At 45.2% G+C, this 26,020-nt stretch overlaps 1 protein-coding gene and 1 long non-coding RNA gene across 4 annotated transcripts in view; both read left to right on the forward strand.

Annotated features, from left to right (window-relative positions):
- Positions 1-17,949: 17,949 nt before the first annotated feature.
- On the forward strand, positions 17,950-20,436 carry LOC118552109 (uncharacterized). 3 transcript variants are annotated; one of them, XR_004925366.2, is made up of 4 exons: positions 17,950-18,084; positions 18,264-18,782; positions 19,786-19,951; positions 20,055-20,436. It is a non-coding gene; the product is annotated as an uncharacterized LOC118552109 (long non-coding RNA). The 3 variants fall into 3 exon arrangements; XR_013450095.1 differs by having other exon boundaries at positions 17,958-18,084; positions 18,479-18,782; XR_004925365.2 differs by lacking the exon at positions 17,950-18,084 and having other exon boundaries at positions 18,113-18,782.
- A 3,568-nt stretch (positions 20,437-24,004) lies between these two features.
- KLHL25 (kelch like family member 25) overlaps positions 24,005-26,020 on the forward strand; it is a 33,348-nt gene continuing 31,332 nt past the window's right edge. Inside the window, exon 1 of the mRNA XM_036118368.2 lies at positions 24,005-24,165. The gene's annotated coding sequence lies outside the window, so the exon portion shown is untranslated. The remainder of the gene's footprint in view (positions 24,166-26,020) is intronic.

A 26,020-nucleotide genomic window follows, 5' to 3' on the forward strand; every position in this document is an offset into this window, starting at 1 on the left:
ATATATAAAAACGAACATTGTTAGTGATGGTAATTAAATCCTGGACTCATCCCTACATTCCGCTATAACAGCACGCATCACAGCATTTTATAACTGTCTCTTTGCTGGCCCATCTCCCCTTCCTCCTCCACCACACTGCAGATCCCCTGACGACAGTCGTCTTGTTCCCAGCACCGAGCACAGCACCTGATACAAGTCTGACCCTGGATAGATGGTAGTCAGGCCACTGACTGCGCCAGGGAGGTATGTCCCGTCTATAATGATGAACATTCATTTCGTACCTTAGTCTGAGAGGAAGCAAGGAGAAAACTGATGTCATGTGCAAGGGTCCCAGCGAATTGTCAGAGTATAAGAGAATTCTGTAGATGCCTTGCACGGGTTTTTTGTTCTATGGCTTTATAATAAAATTAAAGCCTCATATGTATGTCAGGAGGCAGGATGGCTGAATCCAGTATTTTAGCATGTTGCAAATTTTAAGCATCAGATCTGCTCTATTTCCAGAATTAAGTCAGTTGTTCATTAATCCTTTATGTGTTGAGAACCTGGGTGGCCCAGCCAAAGATACGCCATCTGGCAACCAAAAGCAGTTTCAAAATAAGCTAACTCCTTCACTTATGTTTCTCAAAAATCGTGAAGTGGAGGTTAATACATACTCCAGAGAAGCCATTATTAGAAAGGTCTTACCTTCCCTGACCATTTCCCTCACTTTCCTGCCATTGCTTTAGTCCTCCCTTCCAGCACCCTTCTGGATCAAAACAGTAGAATAACACAACTTATATATCTCGTCTCCAACCTCAACCCCAGAAAATAGTACCAAATTAATTTAAAAGGTATAAACCCTCAATAGAAAAGAGAGTAAGAGGGACGCCCAGGTGGTTCAGTTGGTTAAGCGGCTGCCTTCAGCTCAGGTCATGATCCCGGGGTCCTGGGATCGAGTTCTGCATCTGGCTCCCTGCTCAGCGGGGAGGCCTGCTTCTCCCTCTGCCTCTGCCTGTGGCTCACCCTGCTTGTGAGCTCTCTCTCTCTCACACACACACAAATAAATAAATAAAATCTTTGAAAGAAAAGAAAAGAGAATAAGAGGTGGGACACAAAGAGACAAAAGATGTCAGCAGAGTTCTGCAGGATGGTGATCCCATGGACGGAGACACAAGAACCACCTCTGGGTGAGCAGACGTCCCAACCAGGAGTGACGGAGCCGGCATCACACTCGGAGAGGATCTCAGCCTGGCTTGCGGACACAGAGAGAGACTTGGGATTCAGAAACCCTTGGTGGAAGTGAAATGTGAGGCTGGAATGGAAACTTGAAGAAGACATACAGATGGAGTAAGGGTACTCACGGCCACTTTCCCCTGGCCACCATACCTCACACACACATGTGGAAATACAGACGCCTGGAAGCAATACATACTTGCTCCACACAAACAATCAGACAACTTCTTAAAGTAATCGAATGTTCCAGGGAAAAGAACTCTGTGTTCTGGCATTGAGGGGCCCAAGATAATAGACAGCAGCCCTCCTGATCCCCCTAAGGCAGAGCCTTCCATTTGAGAACCCCACCTACAAAATGCAAAAGGGTGTCATCTCTATGAAGGGGTATTTAGCAATACGGAGCAGAATCACGTATGCATCTGTACTCTGACCAACTCCACTTCCACAAATCTGTCCACATGACGTATACGCAAAAATACGCACAAAGCTATTCACTGCAACTGTATTTGTTTTTTTTTTTTTAAGTTTTTATTTCAATTCCAGTTAGTTAACATAGAGTGTAATATTAGTTTTAGGTGTACAAGATAGAGAGTCAACACCCACACATCACCCTGTGCTCATCCCAAGTGCACTCCTCAATGCCCATCACGCGTTTCCCGCATCCCCCAACCCCCTCCCCTCTGGTAACCATCAGGGCTTTCTCCATAGTTAAGAGTCTGTTTCTTAGTTTGCCTCTCTCTCTTTTTCTTTTTCCCTTTTGCTGGTTTGTTTTGTTTCTTACATTCCACATAAGAGTGAAATCATATGGTATTTGTCTTTCTCTGACTGCCTTGTTTTGCTTAGCATAATACTCTCTAGCTCCATCCATGTTGTTGCAAATGGCAAGATTTCATTCTTTTTATGGTCGAGTAATATTCCACTATATATATACACCACATCTTTATCCATTCATCAATCAATGGGCACTTGGGCTATTTGCATAATTTGGCTATTGTAGATAATCCTGCTATAAACATCAGGGTGCATGTATCCCTTTGAATTGGTATTTTTGTATTCTTTGGATAAATACCTAGTAGTGCGATTGCTGGATCATATGGTAGCTCTATTTTTAACTTTTTGAGGAACCTCCACACTGTTTTCCAGAGTGGCTGCACCAGTTTGCATTCCCACCAACAGTGCAAGAGAGTTCCCCTTCTTCCGCATCCTTGCCAACACCTGTTTTTCTTGTGTTGTTGATTTTAGCCATTCTGACAGGTGTGAGGTGAGATGTCATTGTAGTTTTGATTTGTATTTCCCTGATGATAAGTGATGTTGAGCATCTTTTCATGTGTCTGTTGGCCATCTGTGTGTCCTCTTTGAAAAAAAAATGTCTATTCATGTCTTCTGCCCATTTTTAATTGAATTATTCATTTTGGGGATGATAAGTTGTATCAGTTCTTTATTTATTTTGAATACTAACCCTTTATTGGAAATGTCACTTGCAAATATCTTCTCCCATCAGTAGGTTACCTTTTAGTTTTGTTGGTTGTTTCCTTTGCTGTGCAGAATCTTTTTATTTTGATGAAGTCCCAATAGTTTTTTTGTTTTGTTTTTATCTGTTTTTTTGCTTTTGTTTCCCTTGCCTCAGGAGCCATAACTAGAAAGAAGTTGCTATGGCCAATGTCAAAGAAGTTACTGCCTGTGCTCTCTTCTAGAATTTTTATGGTTTCAGCTCTCATATTTAGGTCTTTAATCCATTTTGAATTTATTTTTGTGTGTGGTGTAAGAAAATGGTCCAGTTTCATTCTTTTGCATGGAGCTGTCAATTTTCCCAACATCATTTGTTGAAGAGACTATCTTTTCCCATTGGATAGTCTTTCCTGCCTTCTCAAAGATTAATTGACCATATAATTGTGCATTTATTTCTGGGTTTTCTCTTCTGTTCTATTGATCCATGGGTCTATTCTTGTGCCAGTACCATACTGTCCTGATGAATATAGCATTGTAATATAGCTTGAAGTCCAGCTTTGCTTTTCTTTTTCAAGATTGCTTTAGCTATTCAGGGTCTTTTGTGGTTCCATACAAATTTTAGGACTGTTTGTTTCTAGGTCTGTGAAAAAGGCTGTTGATATTTTGATAGGGATTGCATTAAATGTGTAGATTCCTTTGGGTAGTATTGACATTTTAACAATATTTGTCCTTCCAGTCCATGAGCATAGAATGTCTTTCCATTTGTTTGTGTCATCTTCAATTTCTTTCATCAGAGTTTTATAGTTTTCAGAGTACAGGTCTTCCACCTCTTAGGTTAGGTTTATTCCTAGGTATCCTCTTGTTTTGGGTGCAATTGTAAATGGGATTGATGCCTTAATTTCTCTTCCTACTGCTTCATTGTTGGTGTATAGAAATGTAACAGATTTCTGTACGTTGATTTTGTATCCTGCAACTTCACTGAATTCATTTATCAGTTATAGCAGCTTCTTGGTATAGTCTTTCGGGTTTTTGCAACTGTATGTGTAATAGTGAGAGACAGGACCCAAATGTCATCAGTAGGAACGGGCTGAATAAACACTGGGACATCAAAACAAAGCAAAGCTCTGCAACTTTGCGGAAACGTGAAAGGCACCTATAGACTGCTAAGTCTGTCTCCATGATACATTGTTAACAGGGGAGGAAAAAGCAAAGCACAGAACAATGTTTAGAGTATGTTACATTTTGTGTAAGAAGGGAGGAAATATGAATATAAAAACATATATTTATACTTTTTACATAATGGAAGAATAAGACAAAACCAATTTTTTAAAAAGATTTTATTTATTTATTTGAGAAAGAGAGAGCAGGAGCAGGGGCAGAGGGAGAGAGAAAGGGAGAAGCCGACTCCCCGCTGAGTGCAGACCCTGACACAGGGCTTGATCCCAGGACACTGAGATCATGGCCTGAACTGAAGTCAGATGCTTAACCGACTGAGCCACCCAGGTGTCCCAAAACAAAACCAATTTCTAAAAACCCTTGCCTAAATGTTTACATAAAACCAAATCTTTAAAATGCTCACTTAAAAAACAGAGATTAGCAGACTCAATAAAAAAGCAAGACCTAACGATATATTCTTTACAAAAAACACTCCGTAAACATAAAAATGAAGAAAAGTTGAAAGAAAAAGGTTGAGGAAAGACCTATAATACAAACACTGAGCATAAGCAAGCTGGTGTGACCCTAAAAATAACAGGCAAAGGAAACTTCAAGAGACAGAGTATTACAGGAGATTGAGCAGGGCATTTCATTACCGTAAGAGGGTCAATTCATCAAGAAAACATAACAACCTTGTGTGCACCTTATAACATGCTTCCCAGATACACAAACAAAATTTGACAGAACTGATTTTTGGAAGCGTTCTCTGCAATTAGAGGAGGCTACGTCTCTCACTTTGTCACTTTCAGAGCGTGCCTACAGTTGACAACTAGCTGCCCTGAGTTGCTTTTTAAGGCCCCTCATGCCATTGCCAATAGCCAGCACGATCCGCAGCCTCGGGCTTATCATTGTCCCCTAGCATCCAAGTCCCCCAGCCACTGCATCAGCAAATGCCTGGTTTTCCCCTCCCCCCTCCTCCCCCCTCCCACCCCCGCACCTTATCCAAATTAACCGCAGGTAAAAAGCTTCATAATCATGATGTCGCTGCATGCCAGGTGTTATCACACCCCTTATCACTAATAATGGGGCCCTTAAGGCTTCAGTTGGTGAGTAATCCAGCTCTGAAATTCTGTCCGCTTTCAGGGGTCACACCTGTTCTCAACTATCTCAGTCTGAGCCTCCCAGACAGCCAAGCCTGAGGCGATCCCAAGGAACTGGAGGGGTTTTGGGGGGGAGGGGAAGAGGGAGTGAGACAGGGAAGGGGGGAGAACCGTTAGGACGGTGCAGTGCTAGCTGGCCATCGCCTTAAAGTGCACGGTCCTGTGGGACCATCTGTTTCTCAGCACGGTCTGTCTAGGAGGGGAGAAAGGGGGAAAATTTGATCAACTGGCTCCCACGTCCACCGTCAAAGCTTAGCCCCGGAGGTTGCACCCAGTGGGGACCCATGATGTCCACCACTTCAGCATCAGCAGGAAGCCCCCTGGGCATGGGGGAAGAATCACAGAGCATGGACACAAAGGAAGATGCTGTCAAAGCGTGTGTGATGGTGGTCAGAGTCCATGAAAAGATGCTTCTGGCAGCAACAGCTAGAACGGGACATCTGAGGGAAAGAATCCAGATGGTACAGAGGAGGAATCTGATGCAGAATATGTACAAAACCTACACCAAACGGTCATTTAAATATGAAATGTTGAATGCTTTTCCCTCAAGTTGGAAAGAAAACAAAGTTGCCTATGAACACCATTTCTATCAACAATGTACCTGGGGTCAAAGGAAGTTCAGTAAAGGAAGAGAAGGAAATAGGAGCTACAAGGATTGGAAAGGAAGAAATAAAGCTGCTATTATTCATGGAGAATATGATTGAGTGCTTAGAAAATTCAAAAGAATCTATACACTATTAGAATTAATAAATGAATTTATTGGGAACTATGAGAAAAAAATCAGTTTAAAAATCAATTGTGTTAGGGGCGCCTGGATGGCTCAGTTGTTAAGCATCTGCCTTCAGCTCAGGTCATGATCCCAGGGTCCTGGGATCGAGCCCCACATCGGGCTCCCTGCTCTGCGGGAAGCCTGCTTCTCCCTCTCCCACTCCCCCTGCTTGTGTTCCCTCTCTCGCTGTCTCTCTCTCTCTCTCTCTGTCAAATAAATAAATAAAATCTTAAAAAAAAATCAATTGTGTTAATAGACTATATAAGCTCTATTTTTTCAGCTGGTATTAAAATAAATCACATTTTGATACCAGTACAAGGTGTCTTTTAAACAAGGATGTCATCAACCTCATTTTTTATAGCATTGATGTTTTATGAAGAGAAAATTAAAAATGAAAGCATAATTGCTATGATTATTAGAATTATATCATGATTGTATTGTAGTTTTGCTCTGTTTCAGATAAGCAAGTTGATCTAAGAAGTTACCAAAACTATTCTTAAAAATGCTAAAGCGGGTAACTTTTTCTTCTGTTATTTTTTCCCTCCTCCCACTAAGTTTTATAATGTATTCCTGTGTATACAGGCAATAAAGGTAAAAGACAGTTTGTACTAAAAAAAAAAAAAATCAATTGTATTTCCACATAGGAGCAACACATTGACAAAAAAATGAAATCTTAAAATAAATGCCATTTATGACAGCGTCAAAATCATCCAACATTGCCTGGCTCTGAAGCCCATGGATATATGAAAAACAACTCAAGGATGATTATTTTAAAAAGCCAAAACAAAACCAAACAGAAATACTCAAGGCTCTGGAGCTGTGAATTTCCATTTCCTTTTCACTTTGTTCATGTTGTAAATTTCTCCCCCTCCAGGTCCAGATCCCATCTACCTTAGTGTCTCTCCCTGGGAGGTGTGATCACAAAGGTGATAAGACCTGTCCTGTCGATGGAAAGAAAAATAATTAATGGTAGAAATAATGCCACAAGACTGCTTCTGAAGGCCTCCTGGGGAAAAGCCACTTGCGCTCCATGAGTGGGATTGGACACACTACACATGGAAACCAGAATCTGAAAGAACAGTTAAGAAATTTTACAAACTGGGGGTGCCTGGGTGGCTCAGTCGTTAGGCGTCTGCCTTCGGCTCAGGTCATGATCCCAGGGTTCTGGGATCGAGCCCCGCATCGGGCTCCCTGCTCCGCGGGAAGCCTGCTTCTCCCTCTCTCACTCCCCCTGCTTGTGTTCCCTCTTTTGCTGTGTCTCTGTCAAATAAATAAATAAAATCTTAAAAAAAAAAAAAGAAAAATTTACAAACTGAATGGTGCTGCTGGAGACTGAGAGTTTTTGGTTCCCCTTTCCTTCAATGTCGACTTGGTGGTAATCAAATCTGCCCTACAGCTTCAAAGTCAAAAGGGAGAAGACTTTTGCTCACCTTCGGGAGAAGAAAGCTGTGTATCTTCGGAAGAATTTGGGAGAACTTCCTGGGGGGTTGGTTGGAAGCTATTTGAGTATCATCACCCACCCTCATACCCAAAGCCCCTGCACCTTGCCTCCCCCCTCCACTCATTTTGCCAACTGCGCCATTTTGTCTAAAATAAGTCTTCTCTGGGAGCCTGGGTGGCTCGGTCAGTTAAGCGTCTGCCTTCAGCTCAGGTCATGATCCTGAGGTCCTGGGATCAAGCCCCAAGTTGGGCTCTCTGCTCAGCGGAGAGTCTACGTCTCCCTCTCCCACTGCCCGCTACCCCCTCTAACTTGTGTTCTCTCTCAAATACATAAATAAAATCTTTAAAAATAAATAAAATAAAATAAAATAAGTCTTCTCAGTTTGGTGTTCCAACCATACCTTGCACATTTTTCTCATGCTCTGCCAGGACCTTCTTGGGGACTTCAGAAACCTGTCTTGGTTGGCTTGTTAGACTCCAGGGCCTTTTACCCACAGGGCACTCTGGTTTCGGTGACCAAAGTTGACAAGCTTTTAAGGGATCTACTGTGATGTTACAAACCAGGAGAAACACATGGACTCTAAATATTAAAAAATCAATACAAATACATATTTAAACGTCCATAAAATGTAACTGCAGTCAGCTCACCCTTGGTTTGGTATGAATTACACTGAGGATGGCTCGTGGGTATATTTCAATGTGTGTTTTGGGGTGGTGCGGTCTCTAAAATGAGGAGCGCTCATGCTCTTCTGAGGTCTTCTATGGCCCTCCAGAATTCCCAGCGTGGGCCTACAGATTAGGACACCTTTTGAGAGTTTCAAAGGTGGATGATTAAATGAGACCATAGAAATTAAGGTACTTGGAAAGAACAAGAAGTATCTGCACACAAATGCCAATAAATTTTTTTAAGGTTCTTTGAGGACCTCTTCTGTCATTCTTTATCCTCTCCTTTTTCACTCTGAGAGAACAAGTCACGGTTCCCTGGAGACACATCCACACCCACCTCCTACTCTGGTTTCTCTGCTCACCAAGCCCACTCTAAATCTGCCACCAGGGTCCAGACAAAACTCAAGCAAGGGAAAATTTTCTGTCATTTCTCATGCCCCACGGAAACTTGATGTTTCTAAGGCTCACACCACTTGCCAAGAGTAGGAGCAATTGATTAAGGATCAATGCCCTTCCCTCCATTGTAATCTGTCCCACTGGAACCCTTCTCCTATACCCCCTAAAATGTTCCTGGAATATTTAGCTCTCAGTATTCTCCATGATTGAGGAAAGGGGGTTTTTCTTGCTGTCTTCTTCCCTATCTTTTTAGTTGGAAAGCTCCTTTCACCCAAAGCAGGATACTCTCTCATTACTGTTAACTCCCGGGCAGAGGATGGTAATGAAGATCATGATACTAATTATTGACCGAAATAAACTCAGGTCTGCTGGTAGTGCAGCCATGAGTAGAAGAGCTGTTTGAAAGCAACACAAGACCACACTTCATATCTGGGATTTTTCTAGTGGTCTAGAATCCATATTGGACTTTAGAATCCATATTCCTAATCTCTAGCATTCATTAGAGAACAATGTGATTAATCAAAGTTTTGCTTATAATAAAAAAAAAATATTTCCCTGGAGTGTTAGAAGACCTTGAGTCAGGAAGAAAGCAATGGGTGCTCTTGGAGGAGGGAGTATTTCCCCACACTTCACATCCCCTTCTGTGGAGTTATGGAAGTACGGACAGAAATAGGGATTCCATAGAGGGGAAGGGGATGGGAGGATGGGTTAGCCTGGTGATGGGTATTAAAGAGGGCACATTCTGCATGGAGCACTGGGTGTTATACGCAAACAATGAATCATGGAACACTACATCAAAAACTAATGATGTAATGTATAGTGATTAACATAACATAATAATAAAAAAAAAGTGGAAAAAAAAGAAAGAAAGAAATAGGGATTCTATTTGCTACCCACCAAAACCGCTCCTTCTCCTCTGCTCCATTTCTGAGACTGCATTGCTCCTTGATTCACCCTCTGACCTTGGAGTCACTTTCGATTTCTCTTTTACCTTCATTGTTCCAATGTCAGGTGCCTGCCTGCCTCATCAGTGAACCGTCTCTACCTGGCAAGCACTGCTGTTCCAACCTATTAGCCTTTTGCCCGGACTACCCAGTTGGCATAAGCTGGGTCTCCCCACCTGGAGCCTCTACCCACATACATTCCAAAAGATGAGGCTTCCTACACTGCAGAGCATGTCACTCAGAGCCAGGGATATTACCCTACCTGCTAGTCTATCAGGTTAAAGAAATTTCCTTCTATTATTAGCAAATTGGGTGTGTTTTTTTTTAGCGAGAGGTATTAATCTTACTGAATTTCTTTTTTTGCATCTCTTAAACTCAGCATGTGAATTCTTGTTGGATCCACGGATATGCTGTATCATAGTAATATATTGTCTATTTTTATGTCATTTTAACCCTCCTGAGATAAACGCTACTTCCTTGTGATAGCAGATAATTGTTTTCAATTGAATTCAGTTTGCTAGTGTTTTGTTTGGGATTTTCACAGCTATGATTTTCAATAATTAGGGGTTTGCAAGGCAGTGATTTTCCAACAGTGAGCTGCATGGCCCTTAGTTTCCATGGAAGCCCTAAGTGTAGTTGGGGACGGGAGGAAGGCATGGGGGAGGGGAGTGAGAGCCAGTAGGTCACTCCACACTCTCCGCTCTGCCTCCACCAGAGATGCTTCATTTTTTAAAATCTCTTTCACACATGGAGGTTCCACATGTGACTTTAGTGTTCACGTTCTTTGAGTAAAAATGAATGGGGTGGTTTTCCATCTCTTCATATATGCCGAAACACTTTAAATAGCACAGAAAAGGATCTGTTCCTTAAAATCATTTGGGCTTGGATCCTTTTAATGGGGGGGAGGTGTAGTAAGATGGTCAGTAACTTTAAAGACCTTTCAAATTGGAATTTATTTGAAATAATTGTAGATGCACATGCAATTGTAAGAAATAATACCGAGAGGTTCTTTATACACTTTGCCCAATTTTCCCCAATGCTAACATTTTCAGAACTGTGGATATTGATATAACTTATTGGCCTTATTCAGATTTCCCCAGTTTTACTTGTGCGTGCATGTGTGTGTGTGTGTGTGTGTGTGTGTGTGTGTGTGTGTGTTAGTCTATACAGTTTTAGCACCTGTGTGGGTTCAAGGATCGATGACCACAGTCAAGCTACTCAACGCTCAACAGTCCCTAAACCACAAGGATCCTTCATGCTGCCCTTTTACAGTCAGACCCATGCACCTCTGGCACCCCTTCTCCTTACCCATTTCTCATCCCTGAAGATCACTACTATATCCTCCATTTCTAAATTTTTTCATTTAAAAAATGTTATATGAATGAAACCATACAGTGTGTGACCTTTAGGGATTGGCTTTTTTTTACTCAGCCTAAGTCCCTAGTGGAGCGCCTGGGTGGCTCAGTTGGTTAGGCGTCTGTCTTTGGCTCAGGTTGTGATCTCAGAGTCCTGGGATCAAGCCCCACATGGGGCTCCCTGCTCAGCGGGGAGCCTGCTTCTCCCTCTGCCCCTCACCCAGCTCGTGCTCTCTCTCTTAAATAAATAAATAAAATCTTTTAAAAAAATAATAAAATCTTGGGGCACCTGGGTGGCTCAGTCTTTAAGCATCTGCCTTCAGCTCAGGTCATGATCCCAGGGTCCTGGGATCGAGCCCCGCATTGGGCTCCCTGCTCGGCGGGGAGCCTTCTTTTCCCTCTCCCACTCCCCCTGCTTGTGTTCCCTCTCACTGTGTCTCTCTGTCAAATAAATAAAATCTTAAAAAAATAAAATAAATAAAAACACAGTGTATCTCTCCATTTACGTAGTTCTTCTTTGATATCTTTCATCAGCATTTTGCAATTTCCAGCATACAGATCCAGTACCTGTTTTGTTACATATATAATGAGGCTATTTCATCTGTACTGGAGCAATGGCGAATGACACTGTGCTCCTATTTTCCCTTTTTGCATGTTCATTGTTATTGTATGGAAATGCAATTGATTGTTATGTGTTTATCCTGTATCCTGTAACCTTGCAAAACATATGTATTGGTCTTGGAGGGGTTTATGTATGGATTCTTTGGAATTTTCTATGTAAACAATCACGTCATCCACAGATAAAGATAGTTTTATTTCTTCCTTCTTAATCCATATGCCTTTAATTTATTTTTTTCTTACATTTATGCAGTGGCTAGAACTTCCAATACTATGCTGAGTAAGAGCGATGAGAATGGACATCCTTGCCTCTTTCCCTATTTGAGAGGGAAAGCAGTCTTTCACCATTAAGTTTATTTTATTTTATTTTTTTATTATTATGTTATGTTAGTCACCATACATCATTACATCATTAGTTTTTGATGTAGTGTTCCATGATTCATTGTTTGCATATAACACCCAGTGCTCCATTCAGTAGATGCCCTCCTTAATACCCATCACCAGGCTAACCCATCCTCCCACCCCCCTCCCCTCTAGAACCCTCAGTTTGTTTTTCAGAGTCCATCGTCTCTCATGGCTCGTTTCCCCCTCCGATTTCCCCCCCTTCATTCTTCCCCTCCTGCTATCTTCTTCTTCTTCTTTTTTTTTTTTTAACATATAATGTATTATTTGTTTCCAAGGTACAGATCTGTGATTCAACAGTCTTGCACAATTCACAGCGCTCACCATAGCACATACCCTCCCCAGTGTCTATCACCCAGCCACCCCATCCCTCCCACCCCCCACCAATCCAGCAACCCTCAGTTTGTTTCCTGAGATTAAGAATTCCTCATATCAGTCACCATTAAGTTTAATGTGAAGTGTAGGATTTTTGTAGATGCTCCTTATCAAGCTGTAGTAGTTCTCCTTGATTCCAAACTTGCTGGAAGTTTTGATTACAAATGGGTGTTGGATTTTGTCAAATACTTTTTATGTATCAATTGATATCATTATATGATTTTTGTTTTTTAGCTTGTTATATGGTAAATTTCATTGATTGATTTTTGAATGTTGAGCAAGCCTTGCATACCTGGAATAAATCCTGCTTGGTCATGGTATGTAATTAATTCTTTGTATACACTGTTAAATTCTAGTTGCTAATATTTTGTTGGAGAGTTGGGTTTTTTTTAATATTTTATTTATTTATTTGACAGAGAGAGACACAGCGAGAGAGGGAACACAAGCAGGGGGAGTGGGAGAGGGAGAAGCAGGCTTCCCACGGAGCAGGGAGCCTGATGCAGGGCTCGATCCCAAGACCCTGATGCGGGGCTCGATCCCAAGACCCTGGGATCATGACCTGAGCCGAAGGCAGACACTTAACGACTGAGCCACCCAGGCGCCCCTGGAGAGTTTTGTTTCTGAGTTCATGAGATATTGGTCTACAATTTCCTTTTTTTTTTTTTTTTTGTACTGCTTTTGGCATCAGGGTAATAATAACTTCATAAAATAAATTGGGAGGTGATCCCGTCTCTTCTGTTTTCTGAAGAAATTATGTGGAATTGGCATTAATTCTTCTTTAAATGTTTGGTAGAATTCTCCAGTGAAACTATATGAGATTAGAGACTTTTTTTTCTGGGAGTTTTAAAATTACTAATTCAGTTTCTCTCATGGCTATAGGATGACTCGGATTGACTATTTCACCTTGGTTGAGTTTGGTAGTCTGTGGTATTTGAGGAAATGGTCCATTTCTTCTAAGTTGTCAAATTTATCACTGTATAGTTATTCATAGTATACCCCTATTATCTTTGTAGTAAAAGATCTACAGCCCTCCCCAATTTTTAAAAAAGAGAAAGATTTTGTTACTCTATTGTATGTTACAAAAGAATCATAGACTGGAATGCAGTGGGTTTTTTTAAGATTTTATTTATTTATTTGAGAGAGAGAGTGAGAGAGGGCACAACAGGGGGATGGCAGAGGGAGAGGGAGAAGCAGACTCCCCACTGAGCAGGGAGCCCGACACAGGGCTCAATCCCAGGACCCTGGGATCATGACCTGAGCTGAAGGCAGACGCCCAACCAACTGAACCACCCAGGTGCCCCATGGAATGCAGTTTAAAATGTAGCCAAAAAATGTCTTGTACTATATGGCACTGCCATTATTCAAATTTGTTTTTATTTTGGAATTGTTTGATATTAAAAATTAAAACCTGTAGGGGTGCCTGGGTGGCTCAGTCAGTTGGGCATCCAACTCTTGCTTTCAGCTCAGGGTCCTGGGATCAAGCCCCACATCAGGCTCCACGCTCAGCGCGGAGTCTGCTTGAGATTCTCTCTCTCCCTCTCTCTCCGCTCTCTCTCTCTAAAATAAATAAATAAAATCTTTAAAAAAATAAAATAAAATGTGTAGGGACACCTGGCTAACTCAGTTGGACAAGCATGTGACGCTTGATCTCAGGGTTCTAAGTTCAAGTCCCACATCGGGTGTAGAGATTACTTAAAAATAATATCTTTTAAAAAATGTTTTTTTAATTTGTGTTCACAGGACACATCCAGATGTGTACCCTGTAAACACGGTATCAGTGATTTTTTAAAAAATTATAATTCTGGAGCCTGGCAAACAAGCATTGCAATTCTGTGATTATTATTTCCTTCCTTTAATTATTTCTGGAACATGCCACACTGATCTTTGTTATTAAAAAAAAAAAAGAAAGAAAGAAAGAAATGAGTTTTTTACTCTCTTGTATGTTAAAAGATCAACAGAATCTGTGGCAATGTCCCCTATTTCATTCTTGCTATTGATAGTTTGTGTCTTCTCTCTCTTTTTTTTTTAAAAAAGATTTTATTTATTTATTTGACAGAGAGAGAGCACAAGTAGGCAGAACAGCAAGGAGAGGGAGAAGAAGAAGCATGCTCTCCGCTGAGCAGGGAGCCTGACGTGGGGCTCGATCCCAGGACCCTAAGATCATGACCTGAGCAGAAGGCAGCCGCTTAACCGAGCCACCCAGGTGCCCCATGTGTCTTCTCTCTTTTTGTTTGTCAGTCTTACTAGAGGCTTATCAATTTTACTGATTTTTTTTTCAAGAACCAGATTTTTGTTCCACCAATTTTCTCTATTGTTTCCCTATTTTCCATTTTATTGATTTCTTCTCTTGTCTGTATTCCTTCCTTCCTCCTCCTTGCTGTGAATTTTTTTCTGCTCTTCTTCTCTTAATCCCTTCAGGCAGGAACTTGGGTTATTAACTTGAGACTCTTTCTCATGTTGAATGTCAGCAGTTAGTGCTACCAGTCTCCCCCCTCAACTCTGCTCTCGCTGCATCCCACATACTGGGATATGTTGTCTTTTTGTTGACATTCTGTTCTGTGTCATTTTTAATATCAGAAGTGTACATGATTCATTGCCCATGACCCACTCTTATTATTATTATTATTTTTTAAAGATTTTATTTATTTGACAGCGAGAGAGGGAACACAAGCAGGGGGACTGGGAGAGGGAGAAGCAGGCTTCCCATGGAGCAGAGAGCCCGATGCGGGGCTCGATCCCAGGACCCCGGGATCACGACCCAAGCCGAAGGCAGATGCCCAACGACTGAGCCTACCCAGGCGCCCCCATGACCCACCCTTATACAAATGATGAATAACTTCGGTGGCAGATGGTTCTCAACCACGTCCTATATAAAAAAAGAAAACATAGAGAAATGCTTCCAAACTCAGGTGTACATCCGAGACATCATGCTCAGACATCCTGCCAATTGTGGAGGAAAGTCAGTAAGAAATTATGTTGGAAGAAGGGGGTGTAGGGAACGTCGTCCGCCAGCTATATGTACGTTTCCTGTTTTTCTTCTGTGAGGGAGAAAATTGGGGTCACTTTCTTGCTGGCACATCACAAATCAGTCCTCTTTTAAGTATGCCGAACAGGATCTTGTGAAGACCTTGGGTTCTGTGTTTACAACAGGTTTTGCAGGGAATTGAACTTCTGTGGCTTTTAATATTGTATCGGCTTGGCAGATATCTTGTGGAGATTGATTGTGTTGTGTTGTTTTGCTTTGTTTAATTTCTTTTGAGACTTCCCTCTCGACCCATGGATTATTTAAAAGTGTGTTGTTTAATTCCTACATGTTTAGAGATTTTATTTGTCTTTCTGTTATTGATTTCTACTTTGATTCCATTATGGTCAGAGAACACACTCTGTATGATTTCAATTTCTCTTTTTAGTTGACATTTGTTTTACGGTCCAAGATATTATCCGTGCTAGTGAATGTCTCATGGGCACCTGAAAGAGAATATCTATTCTGTTGTCAGATGGAGTGTTTTATAAATGTGAACGAGAGGCTGTTGGTGGATTGTGCCGTTAGGATCTTCTACATCCTTGCTGAGGTCGTGTCCAGTAGTTCTATCAGTTGCTCTCTCGGAGAGGGGAGTGTTGAGGTCCCTAACCAAGATGGTAGATTTATCTATTTCTCCTTTCAGATCTCTCGGTTTTTCCGTCATGTATTTTGAGGCTCTATTGTTTGGTGCACACATATTTAGAATCATTATGTCTTCCTGGTGGATTGACCCTTTTATCAATAACTTGTAAAATAGGTCATTGAGCCCTTCTTGTCTTTCACGTATCTTTGAGGTAGCTTTGACAACCTGTATTTTCCCAGAAAATCTTCAATACCATTGAAGTTCCCAAAGTATTTTGTTATACTGCAGCATGTCATGTGTATGCATACATTGTGTTTTTACATTTATACAATATAAACAACGATCTGCAAACAGCATGTACTTCATAGCATTGCTTTGTAAGATTTTACAATGTACATAAATGTGATGGTACTCTTTGTATCCATTTGCAAATTGCTTTTCTCACTCAACACCACTGTTTTCAAGATGTGTCCTTGTTAACACATAAAGATACCTCATTGCTGTGCTGTAACCCTTTGTATGAATAAACATTAACAGTTTATCTGCTCAAGTGGTTCTTCATGTGATGGGAAGGCCTGTTATATTATGGGCCTGGGTAGGGTCTGCAGCAGGACAATAACCAGGAGTCAGTCATTTATTATCTTTTTAGTCTTCTCACCTCTCCCATCACCCCCCACTCCCCACCCCCTATACCCCCATAGTCCTCCCAAGGGCATCTCTTCTTTTCTGCTAGCTGTCCCTGCAATTTTCCCACGCCAGCTCTTTGTTTTCACCGTGGAATGCTTTCTCTGCCCCGTTAAACTCAACTCACCCAGCAGGGGCCCAGGGCAAACGCCTCCAAAACTCATCTTTCCCCTGCTCTGTCACAACATTATATCCAAATCTCTACAGCATTCTTAGTGTCATTTTGCAGTTCCTGTATCTTCTGCCCTATTGGGCATGATTTGTTTTCTTTTAAAGAATAAGATGACAATTTATTCACCTCTGAGCCCCATCTCCCTCAGGAACTAACTCATCTCACAGCATTGTGCCTAGAACATGCTGAGCATTTGATAAACATTTTGAAAACAACACATCAACGAACAAAGCCTCTGGCCTTTAAACAACTCCTAGGTGTCACTCCCACTCAGTTATGCATGGAGCCATTTGAGCATGCAACAAAATTGCACAGGGCACACTGTGGATTTCCCTGGAGAAGCTCTTCTGGAGCCAGGCCCAGGAATCCTGCAGTCCTGTCCTGGCTACGTTCCTATGTTCCTCGCAGCTTTCATGGATGCCAGGGAGAGGGCCTCAGGGCTGGAGGCCACTCCCCCACAACCAACTGGAGGGATCAGACCCCTAATGGGACAGATTTTTTGGGGTGGCAAGTGAGAGGTACAAGGCTCCTGCCCCCAACCCTTCTGGGGAGTTACCAGAGCACATCTCCAAAGTTAGGATGATATTCCCAAATAATAATTATAATTAATTGAGCACTTATGCTAAGTAACCCAGGGACATTCCCTGGCCCTTTACAGACATTTACTTGCAGCTGTGGCTAGTGCTGCGACTATTTTTAGGGTTTATTAGGTCCAAGTCTCTGGGCTAAGTGCTCTACACAGATTATTTTGTCTTAATTTAACCGTCTCAAGAATCCTATAAAGTTGAAACTACGATATTACTCTTACTATCCTTCCTATTTTGCTGATGGAGAAATGGAGGCTCAGAGAGGCAGAATAACCTGCTCATAGTCACCCAGTAAGTGGCAAAGCCAGAATGTAAACCCAGGTTGTTCGGGCTGTCTCCAAATGCCATTCTCTCTTCCCTCCCTGACTCCCTTCCTGTATTAAACATGATTTTTTAATTATACAGAGAAAATTGGATTATATTTTTCTAAAACTCTAGACCACGTAGACAGAGTACAAATCTCCTTTAACCTTCCCTTTTTCCCACCCTAGTCTGCATAGGATTTCATTTTTTAAGCTTCTGACTTTGTTTTTAAATTCTTTTCTGGTGAAGCAATAGATGCCCACAGCTCAGAAATCAAACAGTCCAACTATCCAGGGCTGTCTCCACCTCTGTCCCTCACGGGCCCCACCACCTGTCCCCCCCACCCCCCGGGAGGACCACTGAGTCCCTTTTCTGAATGTCCTCACACGGTGTCTTCATCTACATACATGCTTTTACAAGCACACTTTCTGATTTTTTTCCCACTTGGGGCTCCAAAGATAGCCCACGATACCCACTGCTTTGCGTTTCAACGGTTGTTTATTAACCATTGTTCCATACTGTGTTTTGCTTTCTGGTTCCTGGGAAGGAAGGGAGTGGGACAGGCCCCAGCCCACATTTCTAAAAGGAGGCATTTGTTCCGTGATGTTCTCTTATCTTCCTTCCTGCAGCTCACTCCCACCCCCTCGGTCCAGCTCCTCAGCCGCTGCTGACATCACAGGCCGGGCCCTGGACATTGCAGGCTCCTCCCTGGTGTCTCTGTGACCCGCAGACGGACACGGTCACCCCTTTGGCCTTCCCATAGCACGAGTATGCCCTGTAAGGCATGGAAGCGTGAGTATGCTTTTGATAGCAAGTAAAGGTCTACACTGTGGCCTTTTTGATCGTACGGGGAGAGTACATTTGGGGGAAGGGGCTTCATGGGGACTGCTGAAGGGAGACCGCCACCAAGTGGCTCCCACTCCTGGGGATGGAAGGAGCAGACAGCTCAGAAGGACTTCTTCCTCATACAGTCCCCACACTGCCACCAGGTGAAGGCAGGACACCGTCCGCCTTCCACAGCCTCTGTCTCTGCCAGACCCAGCCCTGCCCTGCTCATTTATGCACCCAGAGCCCAAGCGGTGACTCATCAGTGACCTTGATCCCAGCTGCTCCCCAAGAAGGGCAATCATCAACACCCAGCCCCTCCCTTGGGAGCCGAAGCTGACAAAGCCATATCTTGCCACAGCCCTGCCCTGGGCAGCCCCATCACACCAGGAGTTCCGTCTGTAGGGAGCTTGACCCCAAATTGAAGACCTGGTCGAATGTATCCAACACTGAGATCAGAAACCACCGACTGAACGGTGGCTGACGCTGCACCTGAAGCTACATGCAATTCATTCCCCATTCATGGAATAAATATTCGTGGAGAGCCCACCATGTGCCAGACACTGTTCTAGGTCTATACATGGAACAGCAAGCCAAGGCCCCTGCCCGCATGGAACTTATACTCTGGGAGAGCGAACAGCCAATCGCCAGGCCAAATAAAATGGGTGTGTATGTATTTGTACTTTCAGTGTGTGTGGGTTTGTATTGTCATCTGGGAACACCTGGAGACGAACAAGTTGGGTTTATTATTTGTCGTAAGGACACAGACCACACACCCTGGTACAAGGGTGTTAGAAGAACCTGCATAGGATTTAGACATTGGGTGGGTGGTTTGGGAAAGGGCCCAAGGAAGTGGGGGTTTGCTCTAGATTGGGTGCTGGAGAAAGCAGGGATGAGTATGTTATGATAGGGTATCTCCATAAATCGTATCCAAAAAAAGGAGACCAGATCAAGGTCAAAGCTGTAATTAATAAACGGCACTCATATTAGCTAGGAGAGGTGGATGGTTGGGATTTTGTGACTGGGGACAATGCTTATTATTTGCTGTGTTCAGACATGATTATGGAGTGGTCTTGCTTTTGTCTTGACCGACCATGGTCAAGAGTGGCCCTTGTCTGATGCCGATGTTCTGTGAAATTCTTTATGTTCAACAGGAGAACACTGAGGCCTAACTGTCCCTGCAGGGTCGCTTCTAGATGTCAGGGATGCTTCCTGCTTTCCCCTACCCTCCTAAATATATAAATATATACATAAAATTTCAGGTAGAAATAAGTACTGGGGAGTAAGGCCAGGGATCCCCAGGGTGGGGAATATGGTGACGTTATAGAGGTGGCCAGGGCGGCCTATGCGGTCAGGTAACTAATCTGAGCAGAAACTTAAAGAAACAAGGGGGTGAACCGTGTGGCCATCGGGGTGGGGGAGAGCTTTCCGGGTAGAGCCAGCAAAGGCAGGGGCCCCGCAGTGGGAATGGGTTTGGCTTGTCTGAGGCCTGGTCATGGGGTCAGGGGTTCCAGGGCAGAGCAAGTGAGGACAGGGAGGTGGAAGATGATGTGGGAGAGGTGGTCCAGGCCGGATCAGGTCAGGCCAACATAAGGACTCTGGCCTTCACTCTGAGACACGAGGATGGTGAAGGGAGGACAGCCACAACACATCCATCCTGTCGTTAAGCTCCCTCTGGCTGCGGTGTTGAGAATGGACTCTAGGAGGCCAGAAGGGAAGCAGAGAGCCGGGTGGTGGTTCTGATGATCCAGGGAAGAGATAACAGTTTGGAGCAGCCTGGTGGTGGCCGGGAACGTGGTGAGACCGTCTCGCCCAAACTGGACAAGGATTGGAGGTGAGTAAGGGAGGATGGTGCCAAGACTTTTTATTTGAGCAAAAGACTGAGTTGCTGTAGTGTCAGCCCTGACAGTTGGGTTTTCTCTTTTCTCGCTTTGAAGGCAGAGACATCCACTTCAAAGATGGCTATCCAGAAAAAATACGTCGGCAGCCACACACCGGCTGGACATCAGAACCAGGCCCCCCTCCCCACCTCACTGAGGCTCCTTTGTTTTGGAGATCTTGGTTGGTTTCAGTAACTGACCATTTGGGCCACTTCTTTTTTCTCTTCCTGCTCTTTAAATTCCAGCTTTTATGTTTGGAACTTACCAATAAAAGTGAGCCCATGAAACCCCAGGCCGCCACCCTGGACCCCAATAAACACAGAACCCCCATGCTTCCTTGCACTCACACTCTCTCTCTACCTGCAACCTCTCTGTGTGGCCCCAAGGGTGCTGTGTAATTTCCATGTTTTGCAAGTAATAAACTCAGGTTTTCAAAGTTTCCTGATGGTTGTGGCTGAAGGGTATCTTGCCACAAGGGCCATTCCAACCATAACATTGGAAATTGACAGGAGGAGCAGGGTATGTTTTGCAAGGTAGTGTAGCAGGAGCTCAGCGGGGGCATGTTAGGGTGAGGTGCCCCTAGACATCCAAGCCGAGACATCGAGTAAGCAGTTGTACCTGTGGGCCAGGAGTTATGGAGAAGTTGGGGTGGGAGTACAGATTTGGAAGATCCCAGAGTTCACACGAACAGAAGGCACATGAAATCACCTAGAGTATGAATGTAGGTAGAGAAGAGGTCTTATCTTCTGGAGGTGACTCCAATACCTGGTCATCTGGGAAGTAAGGGGGAGTCAGCAGAGGAAACTGAAAAGGAACATCCCAAAGACAGAAGAACCAAGAGTTCAATTGCCTATTAACAAGTTTGCATTGCATTCTGCACATCATCTCAGAATTTCTAAGACTTTAGATTCTGAGCCACCAGAAGACTGGACAGATGACAACGACAGGAGAAAAAGAAAAAGGTGTCGGCTGGAACTGTCCCTTGACATGAAGAACCTATTCCCTCTTTTCTTTCTTGGTAAAAGACCCCTGACTCTGTTTTGAGAGGCAATACGCTCAAACGTAAATGGAAGTGCTTGTGGGACTTCTGCTTAAATGGAGCTAACACGGTTGGGAGGTACACATCTGCTCTTCTACTCTATCCCCTCCTGCCTCTGAAATGTGGATGTTATGGCTGGATTTCCAGCATCCATCTTGGAACATGAGGCAACTGGAAAATGAAGCATTAAGGTTGGCGGGGTAGAAATATAGCTCATGTGCTTGATAATGTGGAGTTGCCTACCAGTTCCGGATTACTTAACTTCAGATTTATTTTGCATGAGCAAGAAACAAATTTCCGTCTTTTTAAAATTCACAGTTATTTTGGGTTTTCTGTCACATGTACCAAAAGCTAATTCTAACTGATATGAGATTTGTTCATAGGATTTCAAAACTGTGTAGACGACTTGTGAGAGGAAGCAAGGATTCAGAGAAGTCATGCTCCCTGCTCTCCCAGAACTCCCTGTGCGGTGGGGTGGACTAACAGGTCATAAGTGGGTCATTACAACACGCGGGTAGGGTCAGCTGTAGTGTCAGCCCTGACAGTTGGGTTTTCTCTTTTCTCGCTTTGAAGGCAGAGACATCCACTTCAAAGATGGCTATCCGGAATAAATACGTTAGCAGCCACACACCGGCTGGACATCAGAACCAGGCCCCCCTCCCCACCTCACTGATGGTGGTGCTTGAAGGTGGTTATGCTCCTGGGTCCAGAGTGAGGACTGAGACAGATGGCAAAGCAAGCTTCATCTCCTCTTTTCCTCTCAAATCATATCTAAATTCAATAACTCAACACGTGTTCTTGGTCTGATTTCGTTCCAATGCTGGCATTTGATTTTAATATATTCCAGTACCTAATTTAAGCTGTGGAGTTGAGGAGGGGGAGAATGATAATGCAAATTCAATTTTATTTTTTGTATTTCTTTTTTTTTTAAATTAACATATAGTGTATTATCTGTTTCAAGGGTACAGGTCTGTGATTCATCAGTCTTACACAATTCACAGTGCTCATCATAGCACATACTCTCCCCAATCTCCATCACCCAGCCACCCTATCCCTCCCACCCCCCTCCACTCCAGCAACCTCAGTTTGTTTCCTGAGATTAAGAGTTTCTTATTGTTTGTCTCCCTCTCTGGTTTCATCTTGTTTCATTTTTCCCTCCCTTTCCCTTATGATCCTCTGTCTTGCTTCTCAAATTCCTCTATATCAGTGAGATCATATGATAATTGTCTTTCTCTGATTGACTTATTTCGCTTAGCATAATACCCTCTAATTCCACCCACGTCAGCAGACTCGATTTTAGATGCTTGGCACTTATAAACTCTCAGAGAACCCGAATGGAATAATAAACAATGGTTATGAGCTTGCTAGGAATCCATTTTGTATGTGGAGCTTCCTCCAACCAACAATTATATAAATACTCTAGCTCTAGAAAATTGGCGGGATGCTAAAACTACAAATGTGATCTGTGTCATTTCTCTAATTGGCCAATTATTTTGATGCCTCCTTTTTCCCTTGGAGGCACCTTAACAGTACACTTAGCCAACTTCTTACCTCTGGCCAACACTGCTCTTAAATACCAGAACCCTCCTGTCTTAACCCTCTCCAGATCTAGGCCAAACAGAGACACAAACCTCTACTGAGCACTGACTAGGTGCCAGGCCCATTACATATGCTCTCTTATTTAATCTTTACAGTAACCCTGCCATAAGTTCTAGAATCCTCCCTTCACCAGTAAGAATCGGAGGCTGAGCAATCTGCCTCCAGCCCTCTCCAGCTCCTGAGGGTAGAGCCAGGATCCAAATCCAGATCAGGTTTCCTCTGCTGTCCTCTCTGTCTGCAACATATAGTTTCCCCCAGATGTCTTCCCTGCTGCTACCTTGCACCCCGAAATCTCTTTTGTCCAAACAGCTCTCTAGGCAGGGCTCTCCTTCCCAGCTTCCGCCAGTCAAAATCCCACCCCTCTTCCAAATCTTCTGTGTGCTCCCCTCCCCCTCTATAAACCTTCCTCAGACCTCCCGTCAGGTGTGACCTCAGCCTCCTGGGAATTCTCCCCGCCCCATAATGGGCTCCTACAGCAGTTGGGACTTTCACTTTACCGGGGCTTTTCGTATCCTTAAGTAACCTATCTTATTATCAATTTTCAGTAGAAGAGAGAAATGACATTTATTGCACACTTACCTTGTCATAGGAGTTCGTGTTCTTTAATTCCGGAAATAGGACTTTTTTACCCACCGCGTTACAGATGAAGAAATTAGACGCACAGCAACCTGAAGTCGTGGAATGAAATGCAAAACTAAAAGACAAGACATAGAAATTATAGATCATTTCTCCCGTTCAGAAACAAGCATATCGAACAGGCGTGAAGCAAACGTTTGTGGAATGAATTAATAAATGGATGGATGGATGAATGAATGAATGAATGAATATTTGAAGCCTGGCTTACATAAAGAACTTAGTGAGAAATGGTATGGGTTGGAGAGCTGAAGTCCCTGAAAAATACATATTCCAAGTACTCAATGGGGTTTAGTGGCTGCAGAAAATCCCAAACATTGAAATAAGCCCAGAGTAAAACGAAAGAGTTTCCCTAACACTTCCACAAGTAAAAGTGTAGCTCCGCACACCCGGTAGAGAAGAGGCATTTGCAATCTACAAAGTTCCCTCCCTCGGAAAGCTCTAGAACACCGGAGGGTTTTGTTCCTAAACTTCGGCCGCGGGGGGGGGGGGGGAGGGCGGGCAGGCGCCTGTCCCTTTAAGAATCTGGTCAAAGTCTTTTTCCTCTCCCCGCCCCGCCCCCTCGCGGAGCCGGCGCGGCCTGGGCGCCCACCCCCTTCTCCCGCTGCGGGCTGAACTACGGGTTTGGCCGCCCATCCGTCACAGAGGCGCCGCTTCTGATTGGCTCCGCGCCGGGAGGCGGGGCGGGAAGGCCTGAGAAACTAGTTTGTTGGCGGCGCCCGGGCTGTACCGCAGCGGCAGCGCGCTCCGGCGGTGGCGAGCCGGGGGAGGGGAGCGGCGGCAGCGGCGGCGGCGGCGGCGGCGGCGGCGGCCCGGGCTGTGGAGCCTTGCGCGGGGCCTCTGAGCGCGGCGGCGGACCCGGGGCGACTAGCGCGGCGGGCGGCGGCGCCCCGAGCGGTGAGTGGTGAAGCCGGGCTGGGCTGGGGGCGCCGGCCTCGGGCCGCTCTAGCCGCGCGCCCCGACCTCTGGGCTGGCACTTGTCACTCCGCCCCCGGGTGGGGACCTGCGCGCCCCACCGTGGGAGCCCACGGCTGAGAGAGCTCCCGCGGGGGCGCGTGTCCCGGGAGCAGCGCCGCGGTGCTCGGGTTCCCGGACCGCCCCGACCGCCGCGGGGTCTTGGGGGCTGGAGTCGGGGACAATGGTGCGGAGGGAGGGGACTGGAGTCGGCCACCTCCTCTCCAGTCCGCGCGCCTGCTCCCGCCCCGCGCGTGCCTGGGGACCCGGCGAGGGTATTTGCAGAGAGCTCCGGGCGAGGGAATGAATTGTTTTTGCAAATGGATGTTGCGCGCGGGAGCTACAACTCTTTTCCCCCGGGAGTGGTTGATTCATTGAGTCTGCAGGCTCTCTTTTTAAAAAATTACTATCGATCCTGGAAAGAGGAGGCTGCTGTGTTGGAGGATGTGAGCGGCCGGGCTCCGCGCCCGGGCTAGGCGAAGTCCCCGCGCACTTGACGCCGAGGGCCAGATGGCCGCCTGCCTCGTGCGGAGCGAGGGCCGGGGGGGTTAACCAGGGCAGTGTCGTCCCCGCGAGCCCGGCCCGCGTCCGCCGCCCCGGTGCCCCCGGCCGTCCACGTCCCGCCTGACGGGGCCCCTCGTCTCTGTTTAGAGAGCTGTGGAGCAGCGGAGCAGTGGTCACACGCTGTTAGGCCCCACCCACCTGCCCGTCGAGGGGGCGCCACCCTAGCAGGTCCAGAGCGAGCCTTCTCCAGCCCGGCAGTCCTCTTCCCCACATCCTGCCCTGGCTCCTCGACCCCTTTTGGGCACGCCCTCCCCTCCTTCTTTTCCTCCTCTGGTTGCTTGAGAAGCTTTTCCTTTGAGAGACTGTACCCCCAGGGGCACCGTACATTTTTTTGTACTGCTGCTTCAAAGTCCCCAGGGGGCAGGATCACTCTCTTGTGCAAAGAAAAGTCTTTCTAGAGACCTGATCAAAGGGATTGGGGTGGAGGGCAACCCAGGCCCCTGCAGGTTTAAGCTGGGCACTCTTGGGTCCTGCCGACTTGCTTTGAGCAGGGGAAAGGCTCCCTGAGCTTTGGCCCTCCCTGGTGAGTCAGGGCGGAGAACACCAGGTGTCTGGGCCTTCTGGTTTCACTCTGGCCATGTGAAGAGTGAAGTTGCGGGTGGCACTGGGGGAGGAGGCAGGAACCCCCCGTTCTTATCATAGACCAGGCTATGGTGACAGTGATGTGGGGTCAGGCCCTTTGGGACCCTGGACCTGTGTCTCCCCCTTCATAGGTGGGACTGATGCTCAGTGGGCCCGGGTGTGCTCTTAGGATTCCTAGGGGCTGTTGGTAAAGACTTACATTTGGGGGCTGGGGGCGAGTGGGGAGTAGGATATAAGGTCCACCCCACTGGGGGCCGATTTGGTATCCTTCTGAGACCAGGGGTCCTGGGGTCCCCATGCTGTGCCTGAGGAGGGTGATGGAGTCAGACCTCTGGGTCTGGCAGCTCTCTTGGTTTGAGTCATTCCATTTGTCAGGAAGTGACTCCAGGGAGGTTGTTAAAAGGAAGGTAGAGAGAAATGGTAGAAACCTTCATCCTGGGGCTGGGGCTGCAGCTGGATTTATGTTTGTGGTGCAGAGAGAGGAGCTGTGGGTGAGCTGCACACTCAGCATCCGAGGCAGCTTCTGCAGCCTGATGCTCCTTAAAAGCCTCTCAAACCTCTGGGCACCCAGTGTGGGCAGAGGAGAGTAGGAAGACGAGGAAGATTACCCAGGCCTGGGACTTCGTGGCCTGCAGCAAAAGCCGGCTGGCTT

Source organism: Halichoerus grypus, chromosome 8 (genome assembly GCF_964656455.1).
Source record: "Halichoerus grypus chromosome 8, mHalGry1.hap1.1, whole genome shotgun sequence".
Taxonomy (NCBI): domain Eukaryota; kingdom Metazoa; phylum Chordata; class Mammalia; order Carnivora; family Phocidae; genus Halichoerus; species Halichoerus grypus.